Source organism: Anopheles coluzzii, chromosome 2 (genome assembly GCF_943734685.1).
Source record: "Anopheles coluzzii chromosome 2, AcolN3, whole genome shotgun sequence".
In the NCBI taxonomy this organism is placed as follows: domain Eukaryota; kingdom Metazoa; phylum Arthropoda; class Insecta; order Diptera; family Culicidae; genus Anopheles; species Anopheles coluzzii.
Window position 1 is genome coordinate 78,528,012 of NC_064670.1, and position 17,405 is coordinate 78,545,416.

At 41.7% G+C, this 17,405-nt stretch overlaps 1 long non-coding RNA gene across 1 annotated transcript; it reads right to left on the reverse strand.

Annotated features, from left to right (window-relative positions):
- Nucleotides 1-1,129: 1,129 nt before the first annotated feature.
- On the reverse strand, nucleotides 1,130-2,127 carry LOC120953069 (uncharacterized). Its single transcript, XR_007451938.1, has 2 exons — nucleotides 1,527-2,127; nucleotides 1,130-1,440 (listed from the first exon to the last, which is right to left on the reverse strand). It is a non-coding gene; the product is annotated as an uncharacterized LOC120953069 (long non-coding RNA).
- Nucleotides 2,128-17,405: the final 15,278 nt, after the last annotated feature.

Consider the following 17,405-nt stretch of genomic DNA (forward strand, 5'->3'; position numbering starts at 1 on the left):
TTTATAATTGAAAACGTTAAAAAAAATGCGATTAAACACTGTTTTTCTATTTAAAGCTCTAATTAAAGCTTGAGTGTCTATAGTGTCGATTAGTGTTGGGCATTGTGCGCGAGTGCGCACTGTGCGCACAGCACACCTCATTGTGCGCACTGCACAGCACACTTTGTACTGTGCGAGCACACTTCGCACAGTGCGCGCACTTCGCACTTTTCGCACAGTGCGCGCACTTCGCACTTTTCGCACACTTCGCACAGTGCGGGCACTTTTCGCACACTCCGCTCAGTGCGCGCACTTTTCGCACAGTGCGAGCACACTCCACACTTTTCGCACACTTCGCACAGTGCAAGCATGTTTCGCAAATTTCGTGCAGTGCTTTGTACTTTGTACTGTGCGAGTACACTTCGTACTGTGCGAGTACACTTCGTACCATGTTACAGGAAGTCAGGTGGTGTAGTACTGAGCATATTTTGACAAACCGCCTTTAAGCATTAGCATCAGTTAGCATTAGCGACTCCGATCCGTTGGTGCAACGAGTTCAAGTCGGGGCGAATCAAAGATCCATAAATCGCTTGCACACATTCATACCACACACATGCCCATCGCCCCCCCCCCCCCCTCTCGCTCTGTCCCATGTCCCCTTCTCTTCAGTTAATCACAAAATTTGACTAGGGCTCCGAGTGAAAATTGTAATTTTTGCAAACCTGCGACGCGAATAGCAGTTTTCGCGTGAAACCAGCTGTCTGTTTTATTGCACAATCGCAAAGCGGTGGCTCCGAGTACAAGCACAGACACGTTTCATCTCAGCCAAATTCAAGAGAAACCTCAACCCACTGGAGCGTCGTTTACCTACGACCTTCACAGTTCATAGTTGTTTTAAAGAAACGCGTGCTTCCCAGTCCGCAAAAGCCGAAGTTTTGTATGGGATCGTGTCGTACACATATGGCCCCACTTACGTACCCACTTGCAGTAGAAGTGTAAATGTGGTTTCACGCACACATAGACACATTCGACCCGAACGATCGCGTTCACACATACTATAACGCTCCGATTTCTTCTGCATCTCACGCATACCAATGTGTTTGCTCCACCCCCTTTTCGGATTGCTTATAGAAATGATGAGGCACACATGTTTACTTTTGCTGTATGCACACATTCGCATGCGGTTTATTCCACACTTTTTCTTTCCCTTCCAACACGTGCTTTGGCATACTCACACTGTGGAGACGGCAGAACGGTCTCCCCCTTCCAAATTTACCGTTCTTCCTCCTCTCGATCTTTTTTCTTCTTACCGCGTCCGGGGTACCATCAGAGCTGCGCGCTGGCTTTAGTTTTTTCTCCTCTCGTTCTTCATTTCTCCTACCGCTCCCGGGGGCTGCGCGCGTTTCGACAGGTTCTTAGCGCAATCCAGTGCGTTGTTTTGTGGCTGAGTTGTGCTGAACGCTGTCAATAAAAATGAACCAATAATTAATGCATGTAGTACGTATTACTTTGGATAGTTTTACGTATATGATGAGAGCAACACTTACCTTAATATTTTAAAACTGGAAAACAATTTCTTTCCGTCACCTACTATAAAGATTGTTGATGATGCCAACAGGTAGGCGTTGATGAATGGCGCATGCACCTGTAACTTTGAAGACGATAAGCATTAGTTAAATTAGTACATTGAAGCACATATGAGATCAAGAAACTTACCTCAACAAATTAGCTAGGATAAATCATTCCACGATGGAAGAAGAAGCAACACTGCGCAAAACGTAAACAAGGAAAGTAGGGGACACAAGAAATCGCACATCACTCCCGCACATCCTTCCACAACGAAAGTTCTGGGCAGACTGAGGATGCCTAACTCCCAGATGAGTGCGATAGCAGAAAAAAATCATGGTAGATCGAGAGAGATGGGTAGACTCGATGTAGCGCAATCCAACGGTAGATGCATGTGTGTGTGACCAACGAAAGACTTCAGACCCCGCTCCTCGCGTTTTTCATCCATCGTTGTTCGTCACACGCACACACCTCTACACGCGCAGCGGTTTGCTGTCCAAAATCTAGAGAGAGAAGACAGGGCATCTCGCTTTGGCACACAGAAAAATCTCTGAAAAACTTCGGCTCTGCTACTTGGGTTGATGTCAGCCGATTTTTCCTGATAATTTCTTCGGCTACGGACCGCTGTGTTGATATTGTGTTTCGGGGCCTTTAAATTTTTGTCTGGGTGTGTTGTATCCTTGTGTTTGTGTAACTGGTTTTCGATGGTGGTCAAGCGCAGCGTTCTGTGCATTCGATTCTCGCAGCAAATGTCTCCGCGCGGTTTCGGTGTGCTCGTGTACCGGCCATCCACACTTGCAAAGAATTATGTTGTTTCTCGCTCTACCCAATGCCTTGGGCCAACGATGATTAAATTGTATTGATTTCAGCAGTGCGCGCGTGTTTCAGCGTTCTGCGCTTTTGCCATGCGTAAAAGGGTGGAAAAGAAGAGCGAGGAATGAAGTGCAGCGTAGAAGGGGGCTCTTAGATTGAAAAAATATTGTCTATACCCTTTAAAGGATTCGAAACAGGTGTATGTCAAATCGATGGAGTTTCCAATATTTGCATGGATCTACACATGCTTTCCGTTGGGACCAATAATAGCCATCGTGGATGGGCGGACGGAGTGGGGGGGGGGGGGGGTTGGGCTTGAAGAGGTCAGGTGTCCGCCAAGTTCATCCACTGTTAGACGACCCCGATGGCTGAGTAAATGAACTCTAAGAGAAAAAGCTGACACTGGTCGTGTGGTCGTGGTCTTTGTGTACGTACCACCATGGTACGAAGTGTGCTCGCACAGTGCAAAGTGATGCAAGTTAAGCTTGCACTGTGCGAAGTGTGCTCGCAATGTGCGAAGTGTGCGAAAAGTCCGGACTGTGCTCGCACTGTGCGGAGTGTGCGAAAAGTGCGCGCACCGTGCGAAGTGTGCTCGCACTGTGCGAAAAGTGCGGAGTGCGCGCACAGTGCGGAGTGCGCGCACAGTGCGGAGTGCGCGCACAGTGCGAAATGTGCACCGCACACTGAGATGTGCGTGCGTGTGCGCACAGCACACTTAATTGTGCTCTTTTTCCCAACACTAGTGTCGATTATCTGATTCAAACGAAAATGTGTCAAACAAAATCGCGCTACACTAACTGCAACGAAATCGGTATTATACAAGGTTGTTAGAGACTTCTTTCGTTGACTCGAGACATTGCTACCAAATTGATCTGAAATGGATTTGTTTGTCAAAACAAACTGCAACGCGTAACGCAGGAAGTATCGTACCAATTTATAATTATTTCTACGTGTGGCATATTATTGTTCTTTAAATGTGTTTGGCAATGTCATGAAAAGTAGCGCTTGTGGTATGATTTTCTAATTTCTGTGTATTTTGTTATTCCCACCCTTTTTGCAGTGAATAATTACAAAAAATCCCTTTTTAATGTAATTACATACAATTCGTGTGGTTTAAGTATATGTATTTAGTGGTTAAACCGTAAAACAAAACGCTTTCCGTAGGTTTAACCTGACGGAAAGCTGTTTGACAAAAAACGGTCTCCGTTTGAGTCAGGTAATGCAAATGACCTTCGTTCAGTTCGATATATGAAACCAGAGACAAATCGAGTGCTCTAATACGGATAATAATAGAAAATGAGCATTTTTGATACTTTTTCTCAAGCAGTTGAGTCACATAATCGGCACTTATATCAGTCTCTCAGGTTGAGAAAAAACTGACGACGGCCACGGGCTTGAGTCTGAGAACAAGTTTTGAGTGCTTGACAAACTTAAATGAGTGCTTGAGAACGTTTTCTCAGCTTGAGAAAGCCCCGTGGCCCCGCGGCCTTATAAGCCCTTTTTGACAGCTAGGTGGAAGAAGAATCGACGAAGAAAACTGACAGTTAGTTTTCCGCTTTTGGCGAACGCTTCAAGTTCTCGAAGGAAAATTTCCATTTTAAATCACGGGCAGTGTTCTAATAAACTAAAATATTCACCCAAATTGATCTCCACCAAATATTGACCATGCAAAACGTAAACAATCCATCAATACATATACAAGCGGAAAACCAAGGGGGGGGGGGATCGCCAAAAGCGCTATAACTACACCTCATTATACATTCCACCTTGGGCTAGCGCCAAATTTTCTCATGAGACGATCTGGCGCGCTTCATCGATTCGATGAGATGCCTTACCACATGATAGTGAGGTCGGATTTTGGATCGGCTGCCGATCTTGCTCATGTGAGTTGAACTACGTGCTGCATGGTGAGGTGTGTGGTTGTGTGGTGTATGTGGTTACCCGATGGAGGTGAGACAATGAGCCGCGGTATTTTAAAGCGCCAAAACACTTGTTGTTCACAACACTGCCTTTGTTGCTCGGCGAATTAATTTACGTTTCACTCAGAATATCCAAGAACATTAAACAGTTTTAGGAAAATAATAGTGAAAAATAATTGCTGAACGATTTAACGTTAAAAATTAAATTTGTTTTGCTCTTCGAAAAATCGTTCAACTAAATACTATTGTTTAGAACATTAAAAGTTCCGAGGAGTGTTGTTTTTTTTCTTTTTGTTCTTCTTTTTTAGGTATAATTAAAAATGGTCCCGAAAAAATTAAAGCAAAATGAATTGCTTTAAAAGAAAGCCGCAAAGCTGGAAGAACAGCTTGAGAAAGAGTGGTCACTGCAGAATGATCACGCCGGACCGAGCAACCAGTCACCGGTTGTGCAATCCGCTGAAGGTAACTACTAAATATATCTGTTTATATATAATATATATATAATATCTTAAATAAAATAAAAAAAACTAATATCTTCCCTAATTCTTGGTTTTACATGTTGCTATGAGTGACCCCTATGAAGAGCCTATGGCGTCTATGGAAGAGGAGTATTTGAACGAAAACGGTGACGATGACGACCATATCAGCGAAGAAGGATCCATCCACAGCGAAGATACCGACGGCGAAAAGTATTTGGAGGAAGAGTATTTGGCGGGAGAGTTTTTGGAGGAGGCGAGCCTGGAAATTGATCCAGAAAGCGCGAAGCTACGAGACTCTTTGCGAACTTGGTTGATTCGCAATAAAGTTGCTCGTAGCGGAAGCAATAGTTTACTTGCAATACTGCGAAAAGCGTCTTCTCTTTCTGCTTTTTCATCTCTTCCGCAGGATGTTAGGACATAACTGAAAGCTCCGGTGAACGTCAGCCAGCAGATAACTAAGGTTCCAGGTGGAGGTGAAATGTGGTACCAAGGCGTTGAATGTTGTTTTCACCATTATTTCCGGTAAACTATGTATTGTTAAAGTAGTTGAGTAATGGATTTCTAACGTTACTATCATTTTCTTTAATTTTTATTCAGTGGCGTGGACGTATCAGAAGATGAATTTGAGCTGAATCTTTCAGTGGATGGAATACTCATTAATAACCGCAGTGCTATACAGATGTGGCATATACTGATGCAGTTGCACAATATGCCGAATGTTCCTGTTATGGTGGTAGGGATATTTTGCGGCACTTCAAAACCATCCTATGTTGAGCCTTTCCTGAGACCTTTAGTGGAGGAACTTAAAAGGCTACATGATAACAAAATGACTCTGAATGGCAAAAAATATCTGTTTCGGTTAGAGTTATTATCGCTGACTCGTCTGCACGTGCATTTATTAAACGTAAGTATTTTTTTATATAAAATGTTTTATTAAAAACGTGCTTAGGTAAATAGAACCTAATTAATAACATTAACATTAATATTTACAATGAACAACGCAGAACTTCTATGTCAATCACAGCATCATTGTTTCCAATGATGTGGATGACATAGTTCGCAAACAAACTTAGGATATAGCTGCATTTACCTGCACTAATGCCATTTAGTACAGGCAAACGAATCGAACCGAACAATAACGTTGACGAAGACGGACACCCTGAAATTACAACGCTAATTCGCTGGTGCATAATCTGCCAAGCATGAGCAACTCTTCTGCAGCCAGCGAATTTGTGTTTCAGGTTGTCTATTGCAGGACAAAACGAACATGACGGAGATGGGACGCGGTTCATTCGATGCAGCAGCTCTCCATGGCTGATCAAATGAAATTCTGCTTTTATTAATAATGTGTACTGATTTCATTGTTTTATTTTATTGCAGAGGTTGGCTACTACAACGTATTACACGGGTACTTAAAATGTAAATGCTGTGGAACTTCCCTAAAATTTAAAAAAAAGTTATTTTCGAGGATACAAAAGCACCACCAAGAACAGATAAGGCATTTCCAGATGAAAACCCCAGTTCTACAGGCCACCGGAGAGATAAAACACCTCTTACGGATTTAAAACGATTCGACATGATAAAAGGTATAGCTACTAGTGATTTACTACATTTCATACAATTAGGTATAGTTTTCAAACTTCTGCTAGGCTGGGTCGAAGGAGCTCTTGCTCCTTTTAAAAAATGGTGCAAAGAAGATATAATTGAAATATCAGAAGAGCTTATCAGCATATTATTGCCCTCAGAAATCCATAGAAAGTTTAGGTCCCTTAATTATTTGCACTTTTGGAAAGGTAAAGAATTTGGTAGTTTTTTTTTGCATTACACAGGTATAGTTGTTTTGCAAGATAGAATAGGAAAACTAGTGTTGTGTCCGCACAAAACAAACATAAAACGGTGGTGTACGGCACAAACAGAATATGTGATTTATTCTACTCTTTGGTATGGTAATAAATAAACACGTATATAAATAACAACGCATACACACACACGCAATGCGGGGAGAGGACGACTGGTCCTTCTCGCGCCGCGATCCTCACTGAGGACGTCACAGGATGACAGCCGTGCTGTCAACAGTGAGCCCTCAGGATGAGGCAGCGGTCTGTCCACAACATCTCCCCGTTTTAATTAAGCCGGTACGGCTTAAGCTGACGCAGCGGTTTTAATGTAAATAAAACCGGCGTGGCAAGCGTGCCGCTCAAGTGGCGCTGTGTACGAGAGGGAGGAGAGTGTTGACCGGCCTCCGTGCCTAACGCTCAAACGGGAGGACAGCCGATGTGCTGCGCTCGCTCGTTCCGTTGCAGCCGCTGTGGTGTTGTTGTTGTTGTTGGTGCTGTTGTTGTTAGTGCAACTGCAGCATGACCGTAGCAATAGACGATGCGCAATCTCAGATTGCGCATATATTTATCTGTCAAACGGATCGGTTTGATATATTTATCTGTCAAAAAAAACTTATATATCTCGAACATATATTCTTGAAAATTTAAGCGCAATCTTGGCGCAATCTGAAATTGTATGGAAATGACGTTTATAGCTCAGGGTTGGCTACGCGAAAGGACTTAAGTTTTGATAAAACGAATATATGCGCAATCTGAGATTGCGCATCGTCTATTGATACGGTGATGCTGTTGTCGTAGGCCGTTGCACCGGACGCCGATGATCCTGATGAGGCAGCTCTCCGGATGCTGCTGCCGTTGGGGCGTCAATGTGCGGCTGAGCAGGGGGCGGCCGTGGTGCCGCGCGCGCTTGGACCGCTCAGCCGGTACCACTGCACAGGGGCGACCGTGATGTCGCTGCCGGTGAACTGCTGTGCAGGGCGCGTAGGATGATGGTAATGATGATGACGATGCGAGTGCACAGCGGGCGACCGTGATACCGCGCACGACGACTGTGCACTCGGGACACATGTGATGGTGCTGCACAGGGGCGACAGTGCACATTGGGCAAACGCCTGTATAAAACTCGAAAAACCAACTTCATCGCAGGTTAACACCATAATCATTTTCTTAAAATAGATACTTTAACTTAGTTGAAACCAAAATATTTCACGTTTTTATCTTAAACTTACTGAGATATAGGCCATCAAAGTGTAAACTTTGTGTTTTTTGTCCCAAATTTGAGCTATTTTTCGACCGAACATAAACCATCATATTTTAGTATATGATGGTTCGATTTTGAAAATTAATGTGTCATTGGAAAGGTTTTTTGTCATACTTTGATGTAATGTCTGAATATTTTGCAAAAACTTGTTGTTAAAGTTCATTAATGATTGAAAACCAAACATCACTGCCGAATTTTTGGATATTTTCATTTTGGAGAGTGAATTTTTTTATGATTCGACTCGATTTCACTCGTGTGTCGTATATCATAGGAAAGATCAACATTTTTCCTACGTTTTGACGTTGAAATTAGCTGCGACCATCTGAGACCTCGAAAATTATTAAACTTTTTTTTGAAAATAGCGCGAGCGATTTTGACGAGTTGTTGTATGAGCCATTAACCACCAGTATCCAACTACCTGTCATAAACGAGCATTTGAAACAAACAGGCAAAAAACAAAGTTGAAGAGAGGAAAAACAGTTTAAAAAAGGTCGTAAGTTAGGAATCAGCTCTTTTCCAAACAAACCATAAAAAACACAACTTTTTTAGTGCGTTATACTTTAAAAATTCATGTTCAGTCAGAAACTTATTGCACCTTCGTTTTAATTTCTAACACTTACTGTTGATGCTGTTAACTGATACGCGAAAACTGCAATAGCATGAGGAATTGATTTTCATCCCGGCGTTTGTATGGTCGTTGCCCACTGTGCAGTGGTGTCGCCGTTGAGACGCACCTGTGCAGCTGGAGCGCCGGCGATGAAGGTCCACAGGGGGCAGCCGAAATGCCTCAGCACTGTGCCTTATCGGGCTCCGCGATGATGCTGGTGCAGCAAGCGCGGCCGTGATGCCGCGCACGACAATACTGCACCAGTGTGTCCGATGACGCTGCAGCGGGCGGCGGTGATGCCGTGTGACGACGGTCCAAAGCGGAATGTCCCCTCGCTTTGTCCGGTATAGTGCTGCAGCGGAGTGAGGATCCTCTTTGGGGCTTCGCGCAAGCCCGAGCGTGCCCATCCTGCGCGATGGCGGTTGTGCGATGGTGGAACCGCGATGGTGGTCTCGGTGCTGCGTCGGATCGTTGTAGGATCCCCCCCTACGCGAGGAGAATCCCATCCTCGTCGCCACTGTTGTGTCCGCACAAAACAAACATAAAACGGTGGTGTACGGCACAAACAGAATATGTGATTTATTCTACTCTTTGGTATGGTAATAAATAAACACGTATATAAATAACAACGCATACACACACACGCAATGCGGGGAGAGGACGACTGGTCCTTCTCGCGCCGCGATCCTCACTGAGGACGTCACAGGATGACAGCCGTGCTGTCAACAGTGAGCCCTCAGGATGAGGCAGCGGTCTGTCCACAACAACTAGCATATGAACATTTTAAATTATTGTATTGCGCTATAACGATGTTATCGTCTCGGGCATTTAAGGATCAGTGGGAATATGCAGGAACATTATTGAAGCAATTTGTAGAGGATTACAGTGTTGTTTATGACCGTGTACATCTTGTTAGTAACGTTCATCTTTTGCTTCATGTATACGAAGAGGTAGACAGATTAGGCCCTTTGATAACTTTTTCGACGCATGCTTGTGAAAATATGCTACAGAAAATTAAACATAGCTACGTAACATCTGGTTATAGAAGTTTACATCAAGCTATAGGAAAAATTATATTATTACGAGATATAGAAACTGCTAGTAACCAAGAAAGTATAACGTATCCGAAACTTAAAGTAAAAAAGGATGAAACAATTTTACAAGTCAGACAGGGGTTTTTGTTAAGGGAACAGTTTAGGGATTGTTGGTTTTCGGATATGAAAACGATACTTCACCAACGCTTCGCACCATATCTATAAGTGACATTAAATGTAAAATGGTAGCTATTAAGACAATACGAACTGGCTCTAAACTACATTTTACTCCATTATTACACACTTTAACAGAATGAGGTATGAGTAGGTTAAATATGCTAAATAGGTTAACTAGGTTAAGTAGGATAAGTAGGTTAAGTAGGCTAAGTAGGTTAAGTTATAGATAGTAAGCAACCGAGTAGACCCGGTATAAGGTCGGACTTAATCCAGAGACAGAACTAAAAACTCTGTCTCAAAGTTGCCTTAAGAATATTGTAAATTTACAAATAATGTTGAAAAATGTATGATGTATGTTCAATAAAAAAAATGTTTATGTGAATTGGAAAAAAAAGTTAGAAATATTCTGAGAAGAATCCTGTATATATTACGATTATTTATACAGAGTTCATAGTTAACATTTTTATTAATTGTGATTACATTTTAATACAAAAACATTAAAAGTTGAGGTAGCTTAATTACTTCTTTAACATAGTAAAGTGTTAACTTTGTACATAATACATTATTATTACTAAACATCAATTTTGTATAGCTCTATGCTTGTTCTTTTTCATTACGTTTAAAAAGCCAATGATTTTATCATTATAGCCAAAAACAGGATACACGAGTCAAGTGATTTGATTGCTTACCGTAAATCTCTTTGCGGATTGTAGCCAGAATGAAGATTCGTCATCTTCCCACCATTTCCTTAGCCACATATTCAATACATTTTAGAAGGATTAAAGCAAGATTTTTTTTAAATTCAGGCGATCTTTGCCATATCGAAGCTTTAGTTTAAAAAAATCTTCCACATCTTTTTCAGTGGCCTGTTGGAAGGAATTGCTACATGTTGGAACATTTATAAGGTTCCACGGCACTGTTAGCGTTATGAGGGACAAAACATATAAATAGGTGAAAGGTGTCAACTTTCGGCCTTTCTCTAACACGATTTCGACCAGTGTAGAATAAAAACTAATTTTTTGGCACTCGTCAACCAGCCTAAAAATTTGGTTATTAATTTCATGTTAGAATTTCTAACACTACCTATGGCTCTAAACAGTTCTAATATGTTTGAATATGTGATTAAGGGAATTTTGGGGTTGTTAGGTCCCGAACTAATCGCGTAGCGATATAGTATTCACTTCTTCGTAGGAATCAAAAAATGGTTAAAACGCCGAGTTTCGCTTTGGGTGGAAACTTTAGTGTATCGCGGTTTTTGTATACCTTTAAAAAGTTTTTCAACTATATTCGCTCGCTGTCGTGATGCTACTGAAGCAATCGCGATGGCGAGGAACCCGATTCCCGATCCTGAGGTCATTCGCCTTCCCTGTATCCGAACCCGTTACAGTGCCCTCTGTACGTGAGAGTGTGGAATCTCTCGCGATCGCAAGTGCTGAATGTTTTGCTGTCAGCCGCTGTGACAGTTCTCTATTTGTTTACGACTCGCAGCAACAGGGGTTGTAAGACGGACCACCTTTCCAATTGCAACCTGCAAACAGTTCTGGATCAAAAATCAAATCGCGTGCCTCGTGCATCTTGTCTTTTACTTCCGCTTTCTTTATGCTTTCATCCAGCCATTTGTGTATATTATCCTTGAAATTATCTTCTGTTCCTAAACTTTGGTTAAAATTATCCATATCGTCTTTTGTTTTTATTTTTTAAAACCATTCTGGGGCTTTTGATTGAGCTCCTACACCTTTCCTACACATACCACGTTGCTAATTTGTTCAACAAAAACTTGAACATGCGTAAGTTTTTTCGATTGCTTCGATATACTTTCTAAAATACCGTTTTGGCTATTATTCATTTCCAAAATTTCTTCTCTCTAACTGCACAATTCATCAAGTATAGTTGCTTCTTCGCCTCACTGGCAGAAGATCGAATTTTCTATTCAATCCGATCCAAAATCCAATCCTGTCAAAAATTTGACATTTTTGGAAAATTTTTAGGGGGTCCAATTGTCATTTGGGTCACATAAAATTTTGACAGGCCTTTCGATAAAATCGCATCCGATGGAGCACAGACACGGGCCTGAGCACGGACGACGACTGACCGTAGCAATAGACGATGCGCAATCTCAGATTGCGCATATATTTATCTGTCAAACGGGTCGATTTGATATATTTATCTGTCAAAATTTTTTTATATATCTCGAACATATAATCTTGAAAATTTATGCGCAATCTTGGCGCAATCTGAAAATGTATGGAAATGACGTTTATAGCTCAGGGTTGGCTTCGCGAAATGACTTATGTTTTGATAAAACGAATATATGCGCAATCTGAGATTGCGCATCGTGTATTAATACGGTGACAGCGATTGGTCGTCTGGCGCACCAACATATCTAAACCTATCGCAGCGCGCTCAACTGAGGGTTATGGGGCGGAGCAATGGACGGATAGCTCGACGAGCTTCTTGACAAATTTGCAGTTAGAGGGAAAAAGATGGCATGAGAAAATAATCCGAACGTCATGATTTCTTCCGTCGCTTTGCACAGCGGGCTCATGCGAGCTCGCATACTGCTCGTATTGGTTTGGCGGGAGCTTAAAGACTGCCGAATATGCTTTGCGGGGAAAGGTCCATTTCCACCACCTGATCTCTTTAATCCACCTTGACACAGACCTAGGATCTGATTATGGTTAACCTGATTTATACATAGACCCTGGTCCCTACGATATCACCACCAAGGTGGATTAGAAATATGAGATAGTGAATAAGGGCCTTTGGTGGGTCGCTATAGTTGAGGAACCTCGTTTTTTGTTAAAAACCGTTACCATTGGATTCCGCACACAAAGCTTAGCAAATAGAATAGATTTCTTTGATATTATGTGCACTTATGTGTGCCTATTGATTTTATCGAAAAAATGAGATAGATTAACAAAAGATTTGATGATTTGTTTATGCACGAAATTTAAAATCATGTGAGTAAGAGTTCTAATCTCACGTAAATTGTCTATGCAGCTCGTAGATATTGAGAAATTTTTGAAAACGATAGAGAGAGAAGTTTAGTGAAATCTTAAAGTGAAAGGCCACGGGAGTGACAAAAAGCTGACAAATTTTAATAAGATTGATGGAAAAGATTTAGAATATTAGTTCAAGCCTTTTATTTCACACTTCACGTAGTTATGTTAATGAGTCGAATGCAGAATACAAAGAAAAAGTTAGAAAGAGACAGAACGTGACGCAACAAAAAGCGCGAACACACACTTCTGTCAGTTTGAAGTCCGGTTGGTTGCAGGTTTATGGAGTCGGGTTAAAGGGTCGAAGTGTAGGATATTGTCAATCCTAACAAATTTTTCAAAATGTGAGCTTTTCCCAAGCGCCACAGATTAAGCTTAAACGACTGGAAAAATGAATATCCATGAATGCTCCACAGCTTCATTGGTTTGATCAATAGATGGCGTATTAAAACTCATCATTATATTGCTATCCTTTTCTTGCAATGTGTTTCGACAAGTTTCATCTTATCATGACCTATATAGCCTTACAACTTTCTGAGCAAAAATCTATATGAATGGTCATGTGGTCAGATACATGGGTATCAACACCAACGACCATTACTCAAATCTCACTTGCTTCAGTGCTGGTGGTTTCCGTTGGAGTTTAGTATTTAAACAATCGTATTGCCGTTCTAGTTCTAGCGATGCATAACTTCAATGCGAAACCATACAACAGTACAGAGGAAATGAGAAAGCTCTCCTCCAAGCGATGAAGCTCAACTGGTTGGGGTATCCCACAAACAGAGAGCGCCACCAGCTTTTTGCTATTTTTAGAATGCATGAGTCGTTTGCCATCTGCTAAACGAAGTCTTTCTATATTTTATTTTTATTTATTTTTATTTTTATTTTTATTTATTTATCGAGAACTTGAGTCGTTTAGAAGCCGTTTAGTGGTCGTTTAGTGGATTTGTGGCACTTGGGTTGTCACGTTTTTGAGCTTTTGTCAAAATTTTGTGACCTGGAGCAGCCGGGAAAAAAGTTGACAAAAGTTGACAAAATTTGACGTTCGTGAAAAAGCGTAAACAAACAGTTATTTGTCGAAGTTGTGACCCATTGTTATGATAATAATTCTAAAATGCAAGATTCTAATTGATTTATGTACCTAGTTAGTGCTTCTTAAACAAAATATCAATGATATTCAGATGTTGGAGCTTTTTGTCGCTCTTGTGTATGTTTTTGGTGCGGCCACGAGAAAAGCTCTTTTTTGCAGTTGACAAGCAATTCTGACAAAGTTGAAAATTTAGTTAGAACCGTTAGAAGCACACCATGTAGAGAATTTACAGAGCCAGGATTGAAGGACTAGACAATCAGCTGTAGAAGATACAGGAAGAAAAATTTTAACGTCATCCGCATATAGCAAGAAGCCTTTGGGAGGAAGGATCGAAGTACAGTCATTGAGGAAGAGAATGAACAGTAAGGGACTAAGGACACTACCTTGAGGGACACCCGAAGAACTAAGAAAGCATTCAGAGAAAGAGCCACAGATTTTAACTGCATAAAAACGATTCTCAAGATAGGAGTTGAACCACGGCAATATAGAGCCACCGAAACCTAGTTTTCGAAGCTTAGCAACAAGTAATGATAGAGGTATACTGTCAAATGCCGCTTTGAAATCGGTATAGATAGTGTCTACTTGCTTACCACTAGACAGATAGTGATATAGAGAAGACAAAAAACATATTAGGTTGGTGGACACTGAGCGATTGGGCATAAAGCCGTGTTGTTCCGTAGAAATATAATTTTTTACACAAGGCATTACAGATAAATGGACAATTGATTCGAGGATTTTAAAACACGCACTAATAATAGAAATGCCTCTGTAGTTTGATGCTAGTGTGCGGTCACCTTTCTAATAAATGGGAACAAGCCAAGCTAGTTTCCATTGACTAGGAAAAATCCCTACACTAAGCGAGCGAGAAAAAAGACGAGTGAGAATAGGAGTGAGGGTATTGCCACATTTTTTCAAAACACAGGCAGGGATGCCATCGGGGCCTGGTGAAAACGAAGTTTTAAGTTTGGATAAAGCGGATTTTACTAGGCTTTCACTTACAACGACTGAATTACATGATATCACATCAGAGGGCGTGTAAGACAAGCCTACGTCCAAAGGAACCTTAAAAGTACTAGGATCGACAAATACACTAGAGAAATGTTTGGCAAACAGGTTACATATATCAGGATTGGACGTAGCAGAGGACAGATCAAGAAACAGGGTGGCTGGAAGGCTAGCAGAGCCTCGCAGAGAGTTCGCAAAACGAAAGAATGAACCAGGATCAATAGTGAAGCGCATTTCAAGACGCCTAACGTAGCGACGATACAGATGGCGATTAAGAAGACGATAAGCCTTAGCCGCATATTTATATACACAAAGATTGTGTAAAGTATTATTTAAACGGTAGGCGCGTTGAGCGCGGTTTTTGTCCGATTTTAATAGACGTAAAGCTCTGTTCGACCACTTAGGATTAGGAGCGGGTTTAAGGAGAGGACAGCAGGAAGGGAAGGCGGAAGTGATTACATTAGTAAACGCTGCTACAGCTTGATTAATGTCACAGTCAGCATCAATAAAGGACCAATCGGTATCGGCTAATATACGATGAAGCTTTTGGTAGTCCAATTTCCTAAAATTGAACATACGAGCCGTAGGTATTCGTTGGGAGGGTGCAGGGCTAGAGTGCGTAAGGAGCACGCTTGTCTCAAGAGCAGGATGATGATTGTCTAGCGCGACGAGTGGAACAGGTGAAGCTATGACGGGGGAGCAGCATTCCAAGAAGCCAGCATTGGCAAATAGAAGATCTAATTGTCTTCCGCGTATATTTTTTATGCCGGATAATTGCAGCAAACCGTTTACCGACATTCCATCAAGAAACATTTTCACGAGATACACCAGTAGGAATGAACTGATAAACGCACGATGCCGACGGTTGCCAGGAGAGTGATGGTGAATTAAAATCACCAAGTAACAGAAAGTAGTCTTTCTATATTCCGTTTAGGTCAAGGATAATGTATTTAGAAGGTTGATTTTTATCGCTTTTGCTGGGCGACATTGTGGGGGACATCTGTCACTCTCTGCATACAAATTTCATTACCCCGCACCAGCCCTCCCCGATTTTTATACCGGAGCCCCCGGAAGAGAAATGTCAAGTCGAGAAATGTCATTTTGCTCTAAACAACTTAACCTTGTCATTTATTACACCTTGGTTTAGGTAGAGAACTTGAGTCGTTTAGAAGCCGTTTAGTGGTCGTTTAGTGGATTTGGGGCACTTGGAAATGGACAAAAGTAGAGATACAGGTGGAGAAGGCGCGCGGAAAAGGAGACGGACGTCTACCGGTAGCTAGCGTTAGCTGGGATCGAGAGAGAGTGAACTCCGAGAGTGAATCGAGAGAGAAAGTGTGTGAGAGAGAGAGCGAGAGAGAGAGAGAGAGAGAGAGAGAGAGCGAGACAGATCGTGAGATTAGGGAGAGAAAACAAGTCAGGCGACAGGGAGAAATCGAGTCGGTTTTGTAGTTGATTGCAACGAGATCGGTTGAGCGTAAAAAAAAAATGAATAAAGGTACGATAATTCGAATCAAGTAAATAATTGAAATGTGTGACGATCACGACACTTACGTCAAGTGACGAAATTTCAAAATGGACAAAATAGAGTCCACCACCTGATATTTTTAAATCCACCTTGACCACCGCTCAATTCACAACAGCGCTTCCAAAGTGTGTTTATTAAGTGTGTAAAGTTAAAAACATTCAAAAAAAAAATAGACTGTTTAAAATTACAATTTATGCACCAAAAAATCAAAAAATTAAAAGTTGGAAGGCTAAGGAAAATTTCAGGTCAATAAAAGCAATGAATCTAAAGTTAATTCAGTTTAAAGTAAAAAAAAAATACCCGGGTATTCGGTTGCCAACTTAAAGGTTAAGAAGGTGAATTATTAGCGCGTTTACCGGGCGCCATCATTGAGTATTGTTATGTCAAATCGCACACAATTTACTATTCCCCCCTCCAGCCCTCCAAAGTGGGTAGAAAGGAGGTGTCGTCATGTAGAGAAATTGGGCATCGAGGCTTTAGAAAAAATCACAAAACCAGAATCGACGGTGTTGTAGATGGGGCGGAACCGTAATTAAGTAAATTGTACAACCGAACTGTTTTATCTCTATCTAAATATATCTGTAGTCCTGTAGTGCTTGTAGTTCGGCTTCTCTTCCTCAAGTGTCGTAGAACGGTAGCGGAAGCGATCGCAGTGTATATAGAATCTAGCTATTCATACCACGGTGTGTATAGAAGGTAGTTGTTCATACCACGGTGTGTATGGGGAATAGCGTATGACAGCTCCAGTGCTGCCAGAAGTGTAGCTCAGATCAAGGATAATGTATTTAGAAGGTTGATTTTTATCGCTTTTGCTGGGCGACATTGTGGGGGACATCTGTCACTTTCTGCATACAAATTTCATTACCCCGCACCACGCCTCCCCGATTTTTATACTGGAGCCCCAGGAAGAGAAATGTCAAGTCGAGAAATGTCATTTTGCTCTAAACAACTTAACCTTGTCATTTATAACACCTTGGCTCAGATATAACAGACGGCAGTTGTCAAATATGACGAATGTTGCTGATATGCAAGGTGGATTAAAAATATCAGGTGGTGGATTAGGGCCTTTGGGGGGTCGCCATAGTTGAGGGACTTTACGTCATTTTAGAACCG